This window comes from Lycorma delicatula, chromosome 4 (assembly GCF_047948215.1).
Source record: "Lycorma delicatula isolate Av1 chromosome 4, ASM4794821v1, whole genome shotgun sequence".
In the NCBI taxonomy this organism is placed as follows: domain Eukaryota; kingdom Metazoa; phylum Arthropoda; class Insecta; order Hemiptera; family Fulgoridae; genus Lycorma; species Lycorma delicatula.
In genome coordinates this window covers 159,556,541-159,577,871 of record NC_134458.1, presented here as the reverse complement: position 1 = coordinate 159,577,871, position 21,331 = coordinate 159,556,541, and the positions used below count along the sequence as shown (strand labels likewise).

At 31.1% G+C, this 21,331-nt stretch overlaps 1 protein-coding gene across 4 annotated transcripts in view; it reads right to left on the bottom strand.

The window, feature by feature from the left end:
• The window catches only part of LOC142324032 (uncharacterized), a 171,057-nt gene that overhangs the window by 128,252 nt on the left and 21,474 nt on the right, over positions 1–21,331 (bottom strand). The gene's annotated exons all lie outside the window — the stretch shown is intronic.

Here is a 21,331-nt window from a genome sequence, read left to right as displayed (position 1 = left end):
AATGAAGTATACGTACATAGTATTATACACGTATAATATTATATCTAGTAATTAATATTGTAGAAGTAGGCGCCGATTCAAAAAAGTGTCTAAGTAATTAATTAAGTACTTTGATCAAATATTTCTTACTTTTTAGCAGTCTAATATCTGTTCCATTTTTTTTTTAATAATTATTTTATAATTATTTTGTGTCTGATTAATAAGTTTTTTAACAGAATTAATTTTTGTGATATAACGCACCTTCCAGTTAAAGGCCTTTGGTGTTTTGTTCAACCTCCTTGAAGTGAAGCAAAAATAAATTTGTGGCATCAGTTTTCATTTTGTGAGCTAATAATAAACATGAAACAAAAAAATGACATGAATTTCATTGATTTAATAAATAACTTGCGTTTTGGTAAGTAAGTTATAATGGTCAATTGGAAATGCTTTGCGAAAGGAGGGTACAATTAACAGACGAAATTGCAGATGGAAATGCTGTAAGAATATTCTCAACTATTTTTGCTTATTTATTAACTCGAAAACAAAGCGTTTCTAGACCTATGTTTAAATGTTTTTGTTTTTTTTTTGTTTTTTGAATTATTATTATTATTTTCACCAGTAGAACTGATATTTTCTCAGTTTCTTCGTGTGACACACACACACACACACACACACACACACACACACACACACACACACACACATATATATATATATATATATATATATATTTATTTATTTATTTATTTATACATTCCTAGATCAAGTTTCAATTATTTTTAAAAATCAATACCGCCAAAAATAAAACTAGGGCATTATTCTTACCCAATAATGTTGATTACTGTAAACGGCATATATTTAATTTATAAAAGGATATTTAAACCTTAAATTCTTAAATTTAAGTCTTGATCTTGTCAATTTTAACTTTCCACGTTATTTGAACTTTAAAAATTTGGCATAGCTATTACTCCCATAAAACTAGGTATTTCCATACGTCGTACTTTACAACGGATGGATGATATTGTTTCTTTATCAGCAATATCATATTATAGGAGCATAGCTTGTACTCCAATAATATTTAATTTATGGGGGGAAATAAATTTTTTCTAACTGAATAAATTTAAACCGGTTAATGAAATGTCATTGGTCATTGATGTGCTACTCCCATCTCGGGTAGCACGATCACCCGAGAGATTGCATGTGGGAGATCGTTGCCTGGAGGAAGCCTAGGAGTTTTCCTTTACGTGGGATTATTTTTTTCGTATTGTGATTAAACGGGGAGTATATTCTTTTTTAGTATACATAATTTTTATTTGCATTAATCTCTGCTTCCCAATTACACGTTCTGTTAGAGTAAATCTGGCTTTGGCAGATCTAGGGTAAGCACAGATGACGTTACATTTAGAAATAATATATCCTTGCCGTGATCATGGCATAAAACTGCAGATGGACATACCCTCCGAATTGTTTTTTTTTTTCTACCCAATGGGTGCTAAGCTGGGCCTCATAATATCTCCTATAATACGAAAAAATCCATCAACTGCATGCAAGTAATATTACCACACAGTGGTCACATATGTCAGTATAAGTTTATACTGTTTTTTATATATATATATCCTAAATAGAGCATCTAGACCTCGTGGGTTTCATCTGTAAATATTCATGCTTCCTTATCAAAACATGATTACTTCCTCCGTGTTCGCATCCGTATACGTGTATGTGTGTGTGTGTCCCAGTCTGTTTTTGATGAAGATAGAAAGCATACATATTAAAGAAATTATACTGTATAATTTTTAGGATGCGGAATAGGAAACTGAAGTCAGTCAATGTTTATTGGCAAAGCGTGACGAATGATGATGTAGAGAAAGGAGAATAACCAAGCAAATCAACTAAAATACGAGTAGAGAAACAGAGAAAACGTAAAAGTGAAATTAGTAAATTACTTATCTATTTTTTTAACATGAAAAGTAGCTTTAATAAATAAAAAAAACTTTTTAAATAAAACTTCTTTTCTGTGAAACAACCAATATATTTTCAAAATATCAAAGATGAATTTCTAAATTAAAAAAAAAAAAAAATTGTTATATATTTTCACAATACAGCTAGCTTTATTTGTACATGTAAAAAAAAAGCTATATTCTGGGCTGTGATGCCGTTTAATTTTGGTCAAGGGGGTCAGAGAGAAACAAAGCTCACGGGGTTACGTATCTTAAAATGTTATTCAACGGTAGATACATATTTTCACATAAGGTAATGCCCCATAAATAGCTGTAATACTTTCTGATATCGGAGTTTGATCTAATTCAAATCCCCATAAAGGAAGGTAAGAGAGCAAAACCAACTTTTTTTCTTTTTTTGTCGTTTCTGGATTCATTTGTCACATTGTACTAATTAAATTGTTCAATTCACAGTACCCGATATACCTAATGTACCATTAGGTATATCCAGTTTTTATTTTACATTTTTTAACAATTTTTTAATTTTTTTTTTTTTTACAAATTTTTAATATCAAAAAATAATTTTGTTTTTTTTTTAATATTAAAAGTACTTTTTTCACAAAAGTAGTAATGTACAGTTTCTAAATAAAAATCGAATTTTTTTTAACTTTTCTTTGTTTTATTCAACTTTATCTTACACCATTGTGTTCAAAATTAAATTTTCTACAAGTTTTGTTTAAAAGTTTTGTGTTTATTGTCCATTTAACAAGTTAATGTACGTCAAACATAAAAAAAAACACGGTTTTTTACCCCAATTTATTGGTATCCAACCCCAGATCTCTTAAAATTACTGCGGATACGTTTGTGAGACCTACTTTATTCGATTCTTTAGGTCTAAAACCATAAGAAACCACTAACTCTGCCCCTTAATTAACGTCCTAAATATTTCAATACGACCTCATTTCACCGGGCTAGCTGAAGTCCGTGCGAAATCTTTCACTAGCAATAAGTCGGAAACGAAGAATTTTAGGACATTTATTTATATGAAATTTTAACATTATTTTCATGAGCGCAGTACGTTATGTAAGTCCCGAGAGAGCACAAATACACCCAGTATACACAAATTTTCAAGAGCAAGTAATTACATATGAACATATATAATCCTTGTTTTTATTTATTACTGTAATAACGAATTAAATCAATTAAATACTAATAATTTAAATCCAGCTTACCAATCGTTTTAGTTTTCAGTTGAAATTTTAAATCCCTTATCTGAAAACTATTCAAGCTTTCAATGTAAAACGATTCCTAAGTATGTGTTATGTCAGCAGGAATGCCTGTCTATAAAGCATATCTTAAAGAAAAACTTGATGAAACCTAACTATTAAAAAATAATAGTCTCTTTACGTAAACCTACTTACTATTGGAATACAGTACAAGCATTGTAATTTATTTTAACAGATGTTTCAGTAAGGAGTAGTAATGTGAAATGATTGTGTATTTATTAATATAAATCAGAGGTTCCTACAAATATTAAAGGAGAATTTTCTTTCGTTACCCTTTTTGTCTCTTTGTTAGTTCATTTTCCACCTCAATTTTTAAGTAGAATCACGAACGTACCGCCGAAATAGTATTGTTAAAACGTGTAGGTTCAGTACAAAAAATGTTTCCATTCTGATAAAGAACCAAAATATTAATTATTTTTTTTAATACTCTTTTCCATGTTGAAATCGATCATTGAAAGAATTAAAAAGAAAAAAAGCTGAACAATAAAGCTATGTTCTTAAATAGAGTTAAACATTATTATTATTATTTTTATAATATTTAAGGATTTAAAATGTTGAAATAGTTAAAGGATAAAAACACGTTTTGTTTCGTGTAAGCGAAAGTTACTACTTTTTATGTTTAATTATCAGTAATTTCTTGAAATCAAATGCAACTCATAAGAATAAAGGTGAAAAAAAAAACAAACTAACTAAAAAAGATTGAAAAATTAGTTTTTTTAGCAAATAGTTCGTAAGATATATCTCGTCAAAGAAAATGTTAAAAAAATATTTTTTTTGGACAAGTATTAAGGTTTTAATAACATAATAATTTTTTTAAAAATAAAATCATATGTATTGTAGAACTGTTGTGGGTTCACTACCATATGTTAGCCTTGGTATCACCCGCTGATATTGGCGTATTGTTAATTGGAAAAAAAAACAACATATAATTCAAAAGATTATAAAAAATTATTTGAAACTGCTGAAAAAATACACATCGAACCGCGTTTACCGGCAAATCGTTGTAAAAAGAGAAATAAAGCAATTAAATAATAAATAAATACGTCTATATAATAAACACAAGAGTTAGAAAAGAATCGCGATTAACTAGTCTGAATAAATATATTTCTTAATCGTGATCGAAGACGACTCCTGCCATATCAGGAAGCTCGTCCTGAATGAAATCAGAATTAAAACGATTTAAAACAAAAAATAAACCAATCAGTTTACAATTCACATTATAATTCTTGTACAGATAGAATTCCATCTTTGTAAGTAAATTTACCAACCAAAACTCAGTAAACTTCCAAATCAGCTGATTTGGAAAGACGCGTTAACCACTAGACCAACCAGGTGGGTTACCAATTTCAACTGATTTTATCAAAATCAACAGCTAAATTTTAATTAATGAAAGAGAGTACTAACAAAATTACTTTTCTTTCATATTTCAGAAAACTAAAATAAAACTTTTTCCAAAAGATTTTTGATAAAGACAAAATTCCAACGGAATCCTCCATGTGGTAATTTCTGGATAGCTGAAAAAGAAGTTTATTTCTTTTAACTGAACTAAACAGAAAAATTCCAGATTAACAAAGCTGGTATCATTCCGAATTGGCCGAAAGGTTAATCCTCAAAATACACTCGACAACTTTTAGCCGCAATGTTTAATTCGTAGGAAGTTTACTTCAAGAGGTAATCCGAAAAGTAAACCCACCACCGTTTTAAACCAACCATTCAACTCTTGAGGATTCTGAAGAAACCAAATCGATGTAAAAAATGCACACGAATCGGAGTGCTTTAGAAAAAATATTGGAAAACGAAAACATTCCAACATACTGATAATAAAGCTAAATAAAAGCTGTAACGCGGTCCGCAGTGGAAAAATTAAAGTTATACGTTAACACATGAACATTTATGTTTACCATTATAAGATTTTACAAAACGTTTTTGTCAACTATTTCGGCGTGTTTTTTTTTTATAATTCCCTGTCAATACTAATGTTTCTACCTGATACTCTTATTAAAATTATCTTCTTTTTTCAAAATAATAAACGATTTTACAATGAAAATTCAAAATATGTACAGTGCTACGATGAAAATAAAAGTCTGCTTTCACGAGGCAGCAGTCGTAATGCAGGGCATTTATATTACTCTTTTCTTGTAACATTAGACTCCAGAAACCGAGTATTCTGCAATGCAAAGTGTTTAATTTCAAACAATAATGTAATTAAATATATTTAGCGTATTTAAAAATATTTCTTACTGTATACAGTATAAAAACAAATAGTTAATACTTTTATTTTATTCTCCCTCCAATTGAGACGTAAATTAATGATCATTTTATACAAACAAAACTTAGCAAAATATTTCATTTGAGTTATATTTATTTATATGCATTTGTTTTAATGGGTATTAATTAGTATTGTGGATGATATTTATAGTAATAAACACCATTATTAAATAATATAGGCCTTTACCCTACAAATTATAATGATTTATTAATAGCTTAGTCATATTACGTGTAATTTTTGTACCGTATTGTTGACTAATATTCAACAATAATGTTTACGTTTAATTTTCAATAAACTATTTAGTTCAATTTTTGGCGTGTTTCCTTCTTTAATATGTGGCGTGTTAGTTAATGTTTTGTGTATATTAATGAATTCCTATGTTTACCGTTTTTTCTAAGTGAATTTTTTTTCAACGGCAGAATTTAAATCCATAGTTAAGAATAAAAAGCTCCGTAGGCAACCTCGTGAAATAATTAATAATGTACACGATTTTATGAAGAAAGAAGCTATAGTTAGGAAAATTAGAAGATACGCATAACATTTAATACGCATTCAAAAACGTGAAGAAAGAACCCCTCCAGCTGCCTTGTGGGATTTTTCAAGATCACAAGCTCAAAAACTCCGAAAAGAATAATGCAGGATCTTCTTACGTATAAATCGCAGTAGTCCTCATTCAGCACACCGAAAAAGTATAAACAACGTTCATAACCAATCAGCGGATTAGGCAGTTTTGATCTAGGCGTTGTAAGAAATGTTAATGAGTTTCACGCAAAACAGTGCACATTTTCTCAAATTGTGGAATTAAACTGGACACGGCCACCCTCATTTCCTTTTCCACGTTGATTTTTGCTCTATACTTGCTTTTTATTACAGCAACCATCGAAAACCCAGCTTCGCACAAATACAGGGTCGAAAATGGATTTAAAACCCGATGAGCCTTATCACTTAGAAGGGGATATTTATCTTTTATTGAAATTCAAAATTCTGTCAATTCCATGCTGCCAAATATTGCTTTCAAACTGTTGTCGCAAGATAACTCGATAAGATTCTCTTCTTCCGCAGAAGTAAATTCAGACGGAGCACTAGTGTTAAATGGATCTTGAATCCATACAAACCTATCAAAATTTTCGTTTTGAAAGTACTTCTCACACCAGATAATTAGCTGTGATAAGTGCCCTTCAAACATTGTTTTTGTATTCTGAGAAAGAACAAGTTCATTTGACGGAAAAAAATTGCTGTGATATTAAAAAACAATCTTTACCTGCATCTTCATTCAATCTTCTTCTCCATAGTTTGAGTTTTTTATAAACGCTGATATTTTTTCCGTTGACTCCAAAAGGAGCATGTTTTTTTCCCTGCAGAGAGAGATTAAGGGAATTCAGCTTTTAAAAAATGCCGCATAAATATGCCATTTCTAATTTTTTTTAAATCGGCATCACCAAAATCTTCTGCATCTTTGTATCCTTCCTCTTTAAGGAAAATAAAAATTTCTTGCCGCAATTCAAAGGTACAAGATAAAAAATTATCACGAGACAGCCATAGTGCACTGCTATAGTACAACGAAGACGAGTTGTTCGGCTTCCATACTCACACAGTTTTTTAACAAAAACCTTGCTTTCAATGGACAAGATTTTATCAAATTTAACACATTCTAACACCTGATTCAGTGCAGGGCTCAGATGCTTTGACGCAAGCATTTCTCTATGAATAATGCAATGGGTCCACAGTGCATTTGGTGATTTGTTTGAATAAGTGCCTGTAATCCTCCAAGCAGCCAGACATGGGGCGAGCCCCATCAGTACAGACACCAACGCACTTAGACCAATTCAAATTCTTTTCAGATATGAATGTATCAAGAATCTGGAACAGGTCCTGAGCCTTCGCTCCTGCAATATTTTTACAAAACAGAAGGTCTTCTTTAATATTATTACCATCATCTATAAACCGTACATAGCGTATCAAATGAGCATCCTTATTATTATCCGTAGCCTCATCTAGCTGCAATCCAAATTCCACACCTTTAATTTTTTCAATTAATTGATCGTTGATATCTTCCGCCATATGTTGTATTCTGTGTTACTGGACAAAGGAACTTTTAAAAGCAGCTTTCTAGCAGACTCACCAACCATGAAGTTCACCATACCTACAGCAGCCGGTAGAATAAGTTTTTCTGCAATGGTATGAGGCTTGCATTTCGCGATTCTGCATCCCACCTTGTAAGATGCTGGCAAAGCGTTGTTTGGTATTGATGCAGTCTTAAAATTTGTTTTGTCTTTTTTCAGTTCTTTTTACTTCCGGCAAAAAAATCACTAGGTTTGCCAACCATGCTGTCGTGATCAGCTTCTAAATGGCGCTTCAATTTACTTGGAAGCATACACTCCGCTGCAAAAACTTTCATACACAATACACATTGTGGTCTCTTTTCACCATTAATTTCTGTTCACGTAAAACTAAACTCTAAATAACCGTCATCATATTTACGATATTTTCGACTCTTCATAGTCATGCCACTGATTGAAGACATACTTTATCTGCACTATCACGTTTATTAACGTTCAAAAATCGGCCCATCATTAAAGATACAAGAGCAAAAAATCACAAAACTACTTATCAAAGACAAGAAATAACACTAACTATACTATATGAACTAATTTATATAACTGTTTATTTATATTGAGCGCTGGGTTTAATTTCACTTGACTTAGATTATAAACCGACTGACTGAATCGATCCGGCAACGCTTGCTTATATGTTTTCCGCAAGATCTTTCAGAACAGTCTAAATCTGACGCGAAGGGTCTACGCACCTCGACGTGTCTAGCGCGATCAAGAAAGATTTTTCGCGTGACGTTTCTTTATAATTTTAAATTTGTAAAAATATGGCCAATAAATAAAATAAATACTGAAAGAAACTGACACACTACATAAATTGTAAGTAAATATATAAAGAAAAAAGTTAAGTACGCTTAAAAATGAAAAAATATATAATAAAAAAAAAAAAAATGAAATTGTGCGGCGTAACAAATCATATCAATCTTTTGATTCCTATTACACTGAATTCTCTTACGGAATTTTGTTCACTGTACAGTGTAACACCTTCTGAGAACAGTAGAAGCAAAGAATTCGGTACCGCGGTGGTTGAAATCTCCATCTGTTGACACCAGTTTACATCAGTATAATCACCGTGCGCCACATTAAATAAATGTGCGTACTATAAACAAAGTCCCGTTGTTGACAGCCTTAGTGCATCCATAGTATTTATGTAATCTGAGGAGAGTAATTTCATTAACAAATCTGTCGAAGGACTTTGTTCCGTATCTGGTGGTTGTACAAAAAAAAACACAACGTGAAGTTTACGTACCGATAGGATAATTCTAAAACATTCAAATCATCCTAAAATAGTACAATACAAACTTGTTTTACAAAATTATGACAGTTTAAAACTAGGCTGTTTTGTTACATTAACCTGAATATAATTAACAAGTATTTGTAAAAATAACATTAAAGTTTTTAAACTGAAATAAAATATTTTAAGGAGGTAAATATTAATATATTCGTGATTGTTAAAATAATTTACTGTTTTTTTTTTTTTATTAATCAATCAATTCATAATATAATTATTTAAAAATTTCTAACTTAACATCTGATTTTTTTAACAGGATTAGTAATAAATTATTTTTAAAAAACCGTTTAAAGCTAACTTCCTAATTAAGTTAATAAAACAAGATACATAAATATTTAAATAATTTATGTCTTTAAACATTTCTTATTTAATTAAGATAATATCAAAATATTATCCAATGAATGATAATTTTACCAAAGGAAGAAAAAACCGTTATGTTAATATTATTAATGTTTTAGGATGCCTTGATATAATATATTTAAAGCCAATTAAATAGAATAGTTGACAAGCAAAAGAAATAAGTATTATTCAAAGATCAAAGAGACTGCAGAATTTTATTTAAAAAAAGTGTGTTTGTGCGCGCGTGCGCTTGCTTGTCTGACACACATCTTACAGAAATAACTAAAAAAGTCTATAGAAAAAATTGCTGTATTTTAATCCGATATTAGTGATTAATTAACTACTATATTTCAATTAATTAATTATACTTTAAGCAAGAACTAAATAAGAACCTCCACTTTTATTCATTAAAAATTAACAATTTATTTATATATATAAATATACCGAATGATATTTAAATATGGAAACAGCTTTATACTGCATATCTGATTTGGAGGCAGAAAGAAATGGGGTTCTACGTAGTTAAAAAAAATCTTCATTATGGTGGATGTTTAACTTTTGTCCGCCATCTTGGATCCGACATATTGAAAAAAAACTTAATTTTTTCAAATAGATATTTGGAAATATAACACGTAATTTCGATTTAAAATTTTACAAGAAATACAATGGTGAAACCCGTTTTTCTGTTAATATCTTCGTTATCTAGTGATAAGCATTCACAGTGGCAATGACGAAAAAATCGTGTAAACAATAAAACGAAGTAAAACTCGATGCATTATCAATTTTATTGCATTTTAAATTCATAATGCATATTGTAACAAAACCAGTATAGCGAACCTAAGTAAAGAATTCAAGCCAATTAAGAAGAAAGTAGTAGAAAATATAATAATGGGAGGAATCCAGAAAGGGGCTAAAAGGAACCCTTTTAGTAAATGTAACAGGTCCGTTTAACAATAGTCTTTTATTTCTGTAATTATCATTCATTGCAGAAGCTATTGTTGGGCGTCACTCTGTTGTTTTAAAAATAAGTAAATAAATGATAATTAGATTTATTAATTACTTATAAATCAAAGTTTAACTTATGATATTTTTAGTTAAACTGTTACATTTAAGGCTAATTTTCTTATTTTATGTTAAATTTTCTTAATAATTAAAGATGTAACATGTTTGTTTTTTAATTTTAAGTTTTTTTTTTTTAAATTAATGTTATCAAATTAAGGCGAAAAAATATTGAAGAAGTCATAAGTTTTGAAAAGGGTTTGGAATCACTAAAACTTCACGTTGTTTTTTTTTTTGTTTTTAAATAATATTGAAATAAAAGTGGAAAACTTTCTAGTTTGATTTTTCTATTTTTTCCAAAGGCAGCGTCTCGGAATTTCGAGCGGAAGTCCCAGGTTCGAATCCCGGTCAGGCATGATATCTTTTCATACGCTACCAATTTCCACCGGGCTAATAACCATAGCTGCTGATACCGGCTCTATCGTAAAAAAAAATTCTAACTTTAGAAAAACGTTCGGGGTACAATTATAAAGTGTCAGGCTCATACAGATGTTTATCCCAACTTCCCTATGCAGTTGACAGTTCTTGATCCGAACTAATTATATTTTTAACACAAACGGCTTCTTGAAAATCTGACCGGCTATCATTTAATAGTTTGGTGTCGCGGCTTCTAATTATCGACAAAACCTGGCCTGGAGATCCATGGATATAACAAATTACAAGCAAACAATTTCATCAATAAGAGACGGACCCAGAATCAAGAAAACAGGACTAGATATCTGAAACTTTCGGAATATCATACCAAGGAAAGAAAAATAAATGTATTTTAACTTTTATTTTTTTCCAGTCATCTATTCATTTGAAATTATTTATACCTAAAAGATAGTGTGTTATTATATTAATTAACCAAATAAGGTGAAGCTTGTCTATGGAGAAAATGGAACTGAAATTTCGTGAACGAAAAAAGTATCTGACCGAGATACGACTCCAGGATCTTAAAGAGGCTGACTCGCTACCACTCCGCTATACAGCTCAGCGTACTTTTGTAGTGTCAGTATGCAAACATTACTTAATCATTTAATATTATAATCATCAGAGTATATCACCGTATCAATATATCTTATGTCAATATATTATCATCTACCATTTTATCGTATCGTCATAATATCATTTAGTAGTATATTTTACACAAATATTATTTTATTTTCCTAATGTGTATGTTGCAATCTGTTTAACCGGAAAACAAAAACAATCCCCCTACGGCCCAATGAGATGTGGATGATATGTATGACGTATAAATGAGGTGTAATACACATCAGGCCAACCATTCCTGAGATATGTGGATAATTGAACACCAACCACTAAAGTACAGTGATATCCACTGCATGGTATTCAAATCTGTATAAAAGCAACTAACTTTTACTAGGATTTGAACCTCAGAACGTCTTCGAAAATCAGCTGTTAAATCTTCGATTTGCAACGAGTTAATCATTAGACAAGCCCGGTGGGCAATATTAAAATATTAGAAACTAAGTATGAACGTAACACATACTTATCATTCACTAACAAAATAAGTCATATTTAATAGGAATGATCTTTCTCGTTAAGTAATAACAACTGTTTTTTAACTATAGAGCATAATTTTATTTTTCACAGTATCAATACTTTACGTCTTCCTACAATCATGTCCTAACTTCTAAAATAAATATCATAAGACACAAACCTTCAAATCGTCAATACAAAAGTTCTATTACACTGTTTGGACAATGAATAACAAGTTTTTATTTTATTTTTGAAACAAGTCTGTACATATTTTTTATTTCCTTTTATAAACAACCAACGATAACAGCCACTGATGAAAAAAATAAATTTTATAGCGAGAAAAAAACGCAAACTTGACGGGGATTCGAAACTAGAATCTACCGGATGAAAGGAAGAGACACTACACTCTGGAGGTCAGCATATTATAATATGAGAATAATAATAATTGTACACCATACTCATGATAAATGTGTGTGTGTACGTCTCTCTATCTCACACTCTCTCTCTCTCTCTCTACCCACATATAAAAAATAAATAAATAAAATATGCTTGCGAGGCTGATTACTGGTATCTTATCATTAAATCATAAGTCATTTAACATTTATCATCAACCTTAAACTAAAAAATAAACTTATATGTCATAAAAAAGTAATTGCCTAACAGTAATAATAATAATAATTAGGATTACGTAATATTGAAATCATACAATATGATATAGGATACAAATAAGATTATTTGAAAAATTATATAAATGTTTAATGTATAATAAATAAACAAAAATGTTTTCTTTAAAAATAAAAACATGCATGTTAGTACAGATGTATCTGTAATCTACATATATATTAATAACGATTTCTAAGTATTAGTCTAATATATATTTATTTTTGCTGATAAAATTTTTCTTCTATTATATATTTATTACTTTTCATCTTTAGAGTTTATTTAATAAAATAATTTTAAATTATTCAAAGAACATGACGCAATATATTTTTGGGGGGCAATGGTGAAAAGGGAATTTTACTGAACGGATTATAATTTAGTTACACACTTACCTCATGCCTCATGATTTGAAATGGAATTTGGGGTTTTGCTAAGTGAAAATAACATATATGTGTGTGTACGTGTATATATATATATATATATATATATATATATATATATATATATGTATATATATATATATATATATATATATATATATATATACAAATCAAAGTATGGGAACCCATATATAAGTTTTCAACAGTTAAATAAAAAAAAATTGAAATTTATCAAATGGTAATACCACATAACAACCTTTTTTACAGAATGAGATCACCATAACTTCTCAAGCTCCCGTGGGGAGTAACTATAAAATTATAAATGGAAAGGGCTGAATTGTGACGTATCATTTTAAAGAGGAGAAAAATTTACATAAACATCAACGAGTTACAATTCTCTCTAATTGAAGATATTCTATAGGTAATTTCTATGTGTACCACCATCATTTGGTACACCACCCTGAGAAGTGATCTCATATCGAAAGATAGATTTTTGAGGTAGGAACATTTGCCAAGTTTTTTTTTTCTTTGTTAGCGTCTCATTGTTGAATGTTTATTGAAGAGGTAGTTAGACCCTAATTATGAAAAAAAAAAGAAGAAAACAATGGCCAACATTTTGGTTAGGGTTATCGTATCATTATGTTTTTAAAGTCGATATGTTCATTTCTCAATGTCTTTTAAAAAAACACGTCACAACCCCATTCTTTCCATTTAACATTTTTGAGTTGTCTCCCCCTTAGTGCTTGGGAGATCTTCTCATAAAAAAACACGTTGTAACTTGTTTTGAAGTAGAGCATTCGCTAAATTTCATTTTTCTTTATTTAAGGGTTCCTATACTTTATATTTAGAGTCACGGTATATATTATATAATGAAACGTGTTTTATTATTTCCAAGATATAATATTAATTATATATTAACATCTATAATAATTTTTTACCTACCGACCTCCGTAATGGATCGGAAGTATCTTTGTCTTTAATCTGGAAGTTACGTGTACGAATCCCAGAAGACATTTTAATTTTTAAATTACAAATTTTCACGATAAATTTTCTTTTTTAGATGGCACATCAGGAAGGGCATACGGCCGTAAGCATTTTCGTAAATTCCTTTCGCTTAAGGGAAAAAAAGGTGAAAACGAGGCAAAATTGGGACGAATAGGCTTTTTACGAAAAAAACAACTAAGTAAACAGTTAAAAAAAAAAACAAATTTGAAATTACAAAATATAATTTAAATTCTTTAAATTTCGACTTTTTGATGTTGGAATTAAGTTTAAAACTACTCTTAATTTAATGCCGATTGTTCAAGTCAAATTGTATGAAAATTGAAAAAACCTATTTATTTTAATTTGAAAATACATAAAACTGTAGAAGCGCTACCCGGTTGAAAAAAAAGCCGTGCGGAAGATGCAAAAGAGAAAATCTATGTCCTGATAACAATGGGAAAAATAAAACAAATAGAAACGACTTAAAAAGTTTGCTACCGAGCTTGAATTAGTTTTATTAAAATCTACTGAGCTTTAAATAAAATCTTCTACTTTTTTTACCTTAACTTTTTTTAAACTAATTTTCTTTCATTTTAACATTAAAATACTTTTAATACAAAAAATAAATTGCATACAATTTATAATTACGCTATAACAATTCAATAATAACCCATTAATGATTACAGCAGAAAACTTGAAGATATTTACGTAAACATATTTCGTTTAGAAAATCGTCCAGTTAAATCATTTGGTACATTTACAAGAGAAATACCAAAGAAAATTCCTATACAAAATAAAAATGCTATCAAAGACGGTCAAAAATGAGCTTATAGATTTTTAATTAATAATATTTCTTTCCTCCTCTATGAATCATGAGACCTTGCCGTTGGTGAGGGGGCTTGAGTGCTCAGGGATACAGAGTAGCTGGACCGAAGGTGCAACCATATCGGAGAAGTATCTGTTGAGAGCCAGACTAAGGAATGATTCCTGAAAGAGGGCAGCAGCTCTTTCAGTAGTTGTTAGGGGCGTAAGTCACAATGACTTAAACGGCCATATCAACATCACTCAGTCCTCTGAGTACTGCGCAGCTGAAAGCAATGGAAAACTACAGCTGTTTTTTTTTCCAAGAAAATGTGGCTCTGCATTTTCAAAAGTAATAATGGAGGCGCCTTCCTTGGTAAAATATTCCGGAGGTAAAATAGTCCCCCGTTCGGATCTCCGGGTGGGGACTACTAAGGAAGGGGTCACCAGAAAAGTAAAAAATAACATTCTACGAGTCGGAGCGTGGAATGTTAGAAGCTTAAAAAAGGTTGGTAGGCTAGAGAATTTAAAAAGGGAAATGGATAGGGTAAACGTGGATATAGTAGGAATTAGTGAGGTTCGGTGGGAAGAGGAAGGCGACTTTTGGTCGGGTGACTTTAGAGTAATTAACTCAGCGTCAAATAATGGGCAGGCAGGAGTAGGTTTCGTGATGAACAAGAAAATAGGGAGGAGAGTGGAGTATTTCAAGACGCATAGCGATAGAGTCATTGTAATAAGGATAAATTCAAAACCTAAACCGACAACGATTGTTAACGTCTATATGCCTACAAGCGCCCATGATGATGATGAGGTAGAATGTGTATACGAAGAGATTGATGAAGCAATTAAACACGTAAAAGGAGATGAAAATTTAATAATAGTTGGAGATTGGAATGCAAGCATTGGAAAAGGCAAGGAAGGAAATATAGTGGGTGAATACGGGCTGGGCAAAAGGAATGAAAGAGGGGACCGACTTATAGAGTTTTGCGCGAAGTATAATTTAGTAATTGCCAACACCCAATTTAAAAATCATAATAGAAGAATATACACTTGGAAAAAGCCAGGCGATACTGCAAGGTATCAGATAGATTATATCATGGTTAAGCAAAGATTTAGAAATCAACTCGTGGACTGCAAAACTTACCCTGGAGCAGACATTGATAGCGACCATAATTTGGTGATAATGAAATGTAGATTGGGGTTTAAAAACCTGAAGAAAAGGTGTCAGATGAATCGGTGGAATTTAGAGAAGCTTGAGGAAGAGGAGGTAAAGAAGATTTTTGAGGAGGACATCGCAAGAGGTCTGAGTAAAAAAGATAAGATAGAAAATGTAGAAGAAGAATGGGAGAATATTAAAAAGGAAATTCTTAAATCAGCAGAAGCAAACTTAGGCGGAATAAAGAGAACTGGTAGAAAACCTTGGGTTTCAGATGATATATTGCAGCTGATGGATGAACGTAGAAAATATAAGAATGCTAGTGATGAAGAAAGTAAAAGGAACTATCGGCAATTAAGAAATGCTATAAACAGGAAGTGTAAACTGGCGAAAGAAGAGTGGATTAAAGAAAAGTGTTCAGAAGTGGAAAGAGAAATGAACATTGGTAAAATAGACGGAGCATACAGGAAAGTTAAGGAAAATTTTGGGGTACATAAATTAAAATGTAATAATGTGTTAAACAAAGATGGTACACCTATATATAATACGAAAGGTAAAGTCGATAGATGGGTGGAATATATTGAAGAGTTATACGGAGGAAATGAATTAGAAAATGGTTTTATACAGGAAGAAGAGGAAGTTGAGGAGGATGAAATGGGAGAAACAATACTGAGATCTGAATTTAAGAGAGCATTAAAAGATTTAAATGGCAGAAAGGCTCCTGGAATAGACGGAATACCTGTAGAATTACTGCGCAGTGCAGGGGAGGAGGCGATTGATAGATTATACAAACTGGTATGTAATATTTATGAAAAAGGGGAATTTCCGTCAGACTTCAAAAAAAGTGTTATAGTAATGATACCAAAGAAATCAGGGGCAGATAAATGTGAAGAATACAGAACAATTAGTTTAACTAGTCATGCATCAAAAATCTTAACTAGAATTCTATACAGAAGAATTGAGAGGAGAGTGGAGGAAGTGTTAGGAGAAGACCAATTTGGTTTCAGGAAAAGTATAGGGACAAGGGAAGCAATCTTATGCCTCAGATTAATAGTAGAAGGAAGATTAAAGAAAAACAAACCAACATACTTGGCGTTTATAGACCTAGAAAAGGCATTCGATAACGTAGACTGGAATAAAATGTTCAGCATTTTAAAAAAATTAGGGTTCAAATACAGAGATAGAAGAACAATTGCTAACATGTACAGGAACCAAACAGCAACAGTAGCAATTGAAGAACATAAGAAAGAAGCCATAATAAGAAAGGGAGTCCGACAAGGATGTTCTCTATCTCCGTTACTTTTTAATCTTTACATGGAACTAGCAGTTAATGATGTTAAAGAACAATTTAGATTCGGAGTAACAGTACAAGGTGAAAAGATAAAGATGCTACGATTTGCTGATGATATAGTAATTCTAGCCGAGAATAAAAAGGATTTAGAAGAAACAATGAACGGCATAGATGAAGTCCTACGCAAGAACTATTGCATGAAAATAAACAAGAACAAAACAAAAGTAATGAAATGTAGGAGAAATAACAAAGATGGACCACTGAATGTGAAAATAGGAGGAGAAAAGATTATGGAGGTAGAAGAATTTTGTTATTTGGGAAGTAGAATTACTAAAGATGGACGAAGCAGGAGCGATATAAAATGCCGAATAGCACAAGCTAAACGAGCCTTCAGTAAGAAATATAAGTTGTTTACATCAAAAATTAATTTAAATGTCAGGAAAAGATTTTTGAAAGTGTATGTTTGGAGTGTCGCTTTATATGGAAGTGAAACTTGGACAATCGGAGTATCTGAGAAGAAAAGGTTAGAAGCTTTTGAAATGTGGTGCTATAGGAGAATGTTAAAAATCAGATGGGTGGATAAAGTGACAAATGAGGAGGTATTGCGGCAAATAGATGAAGAAAGAAGCATTTGGAAAAATATAGTTAAAAGAAGAGACAGACTTATAGGCCACATACTAAGGCATCCTGGAATAGTCGCTTTAATTTTGGAAGGACAGGTAGAAGGGAAAAATTGTGTAGGCAGGCCACGTTTGGAATATGTAAAACAAATTGTTAGGGATGTAGGATGTAGAGGGTATACTGAAATGAAACGACTAGCACTAGATAGGGAATCTTGGAGAGCTGCATCAAACCAGTCAAATGACTGAAGACAAAAAAAAAAAAATATTTCTTTATCTTGTCTTTTTAAGATATAAAATAACCATCAATTAAATAACAATTTCAAATTGAAGAAACCAAACTCTCTCGGTTTATCATTGAACGATTTTCATTTTAATGCCACTAGATTTTTAAATACAGAATGTTCGGAAAGTTGCTGTGCACCGGAATTATGGAAGTGTAATGACGAAACTTTCTTAATTATTACTTTGTATTTTTTATTCATTAATTTACAGCATTGATTCCCAAAGTGGTCCAGGTGGACTCCCAGGGGTCCACGGGAGACTCGACGGGGATCTACGTTGACATGACAAAAAAAATGGGGGTTCACAATTCGTAAGCGGTGGTCCACGAAAATTCATCTGGTTTCGATAGTGAAGAACTAAAATGTTGGCTTGACTTTGCGTATCAATCTAGGCAGATAATGTTTTGAGAAGCTCAGCAACTGTAACTTACAATTACAAGGGGACTGTCTCAATTTAATAAAAACAAAGGGTATAATTTCAGCTTTTCTTGGAAAATTGAAATTTATGAAGCAAAATATTAGTCGGCGCGTAGTTACCCAGTTTTCAAACTTGTCATAGGTAGAATGCCTTGATGAGGATATTCAGACATACGTTCAACATTTAATCGCCCTGCATGATAACTTCAAAATCAGATTTGAAGATATTCTGACGATGGAAATACCACCACGGATCATAAATTCATTTGATGAAACGGAAGTGGAGAATGTGATATTACAAGAGGAGCTACTTGAGCTTAGCACTAATGAGGAGCTGAAGGTGAAATTTAAGAGAGGGTATCAAACATTTTGGCTGCAGGCACAAATACCAGAAAAATATCCTGGACTGTGGGGAATTGCGAGAAAGCTTTTGATAGCGTTGCCCTCGTCATATCTTGTCGAAAAAAGTTTTAGTGTCGTTACAAACCTTTTATAAAAAAAAAGGAGTAGATTCAATATCACAGAACGGGAAGATTTGCGCTTATTCCTAACAAAACTGAAGCCAAATATTGATAATTTGCTGTCAATCCATCAAGTACATCCCTCCCATTAAAATTGTAACTATTTTGTGATTGTCAATGTAGAAGTTACATTACGTTATTAATGTTTAATTTTAATTATGTTACGACAATTTTATTATATTACATTGCAATATGATAACAATAATAATTAATAGCGTAATGATTACATATTTGAATAAATGCGACAAAAAAAATATACTATTTTTCTTTTGCTTTTTACCACTCTGAATGGGAAGTTTTCTAAATAAAATAAGTGAGAATTGATTGCTTTCTTGTGCTGTGAGTAGATGTCAAAAATGTAAAGTTGGATGGAAGCATTTTTTTTGATCGGCCAACTTTATTTTTTTGACATCCACTCACAGCACAGTCAATCAAAAATTAACCGATCAATTCTCACTTTTTTTCGGAAGCTGTTAGTTCGTGGAACTCAGCCGTAACGTAAATTTTCATAGTTAGATCTAATCTTCACATATTCCGTCGACTGGAAATATGGTAGAAATGTAGCTGCAGGGGGTCCACCGGAACCAGCAAAATTTTGAAAGTGGTCTATGAGAAAAATAAGTTTGGGAACCTCTGATTTACAGAAACGGATATTACAATAACTGGAATAGTTTATAAAAGGTGTTGAAATGACCTCCTCTAACTTAAATACAACACTGCAAACGTTTCAATTTGTTTTCAAACACTTTAACCAGCTGATGTACTGGAATGTCTTCGTACGTATGCCATTAACAGTTCGTTAATCGTGCGCGGTCTGTTGCGTACACTGCTTGTTTCGCTGCCCCCCATAGAAAGTAATCTGGGGGAGTCAGATCGGACGATCTTGCAGGTCACAAACCCCTCGAAATGATTCGTTCACCAAAGACATTTTGTAAAAAAGTTATTGACCTGTTAGCTATGTCGCTGTGCCGCCATCTTGTCGGAACCGACCGTCATTGATTTCCACTTCTGTTGACTGACTACTGAAGTGTTTTAAAAAAAGCATAATAATGATCACTATTAAATGTATTATCAAAAAGAGATCGGGCCCACAATGCGCGTTCTACTCGTACCGACCAAGATTCTAATTTTCGCCTCGTGTAAAGATTGTTCGTGTAATTCATGGGGGTTAGCTGTCGATCACACTCGTGTATTTTGTGAATTAATATACTCTCCCAGATGAAACCACGCTTCATCTGTAAAAAAAAAACTTAATGTCGTACGTTTAAACTGTTGACAATAATTTAGTGTTATGACCCTATCTGTAAGTTTCAGTTATTTTCTTACAGCTTTATGCGCGGTAAGGCAAGTCCGATTTTTTACTGCTGTGCTAACTTGATTTTGATGGACTTTCGGCCATAGCATTCGAAATACCAAGCATCTTCCGTTCGTTCAGTTTAGATGGTCTTCTATTTCGATCAGCGTCTTCAACAGAGCCTGTTTACGTGAAACATAATCATATCGTCATTTTTATTTTTAAGATTCATATTCTATCAATAATCTCATGCCAATCTCCGTGGCCTAGTAATAGCGTCTCTGCCTTTCATGCAAAGGTTCCGAGTTCAAGTCTGGATGAATTAAAGCACTTTTCACACGCAACAAAATCCATTATCATTCATCAATAACCATTATTGAGCATATTGTTGCTATATAAATAAATCAAATTTAACTTTTATCAAAAATTAGTAATTTATATTAGTTCTTTATAGAGTTAATATCTTATAAAATAAAGACATTATTTTAAGATAAATTAAACAATATTATTATTATTATTATTATTCAATAAGATACCGCTATCTGTCGATTAATATTAATTATTGATTTTACGTCATTAACACTAATAATAATATTAAACACATTTTTTTGAAAGGAAAGAAGGAATGGTAGGAAAAATAAATTATTATAAAAAATAATAAATATCCTCCTTTTCCTCCGTACCGCTTAAATATTCCAATGAATAGTTTGCACAGTGACAATAAGTTAAATATAAATTAAAATTCCCAGCAAGAGTATTATAATTGAAATGAAAATATAAAAAAAAATTCATTCATAAAAGAGGCCTTAATTAAAGCTGTTACTAAGCTAGTAGCAAAATAAAAATAATCTTTCATTAAAATAAATGGTATTAAATTTTTTTCTCATACAAAAAAAAAACCTAATAAACATTAATAAAAGCTTATTTTATTTTTAATCGGGTGTATGAAAATTTAAATTAGTTTATTATTAAATAAAATATGAATAAAAACAGTATAAATTCATTCAGGAAATTTATTATAATTTTTTTATAATAAACAAACGGAAACAATAACATTATATATATATATATTACAAGTATAATAATTATATTAACGTTACGTGCCTGAAATAACACATAAACGTTACCATATTAAACAAAAAAAAATAATAATAATTCGTATATGTAAGT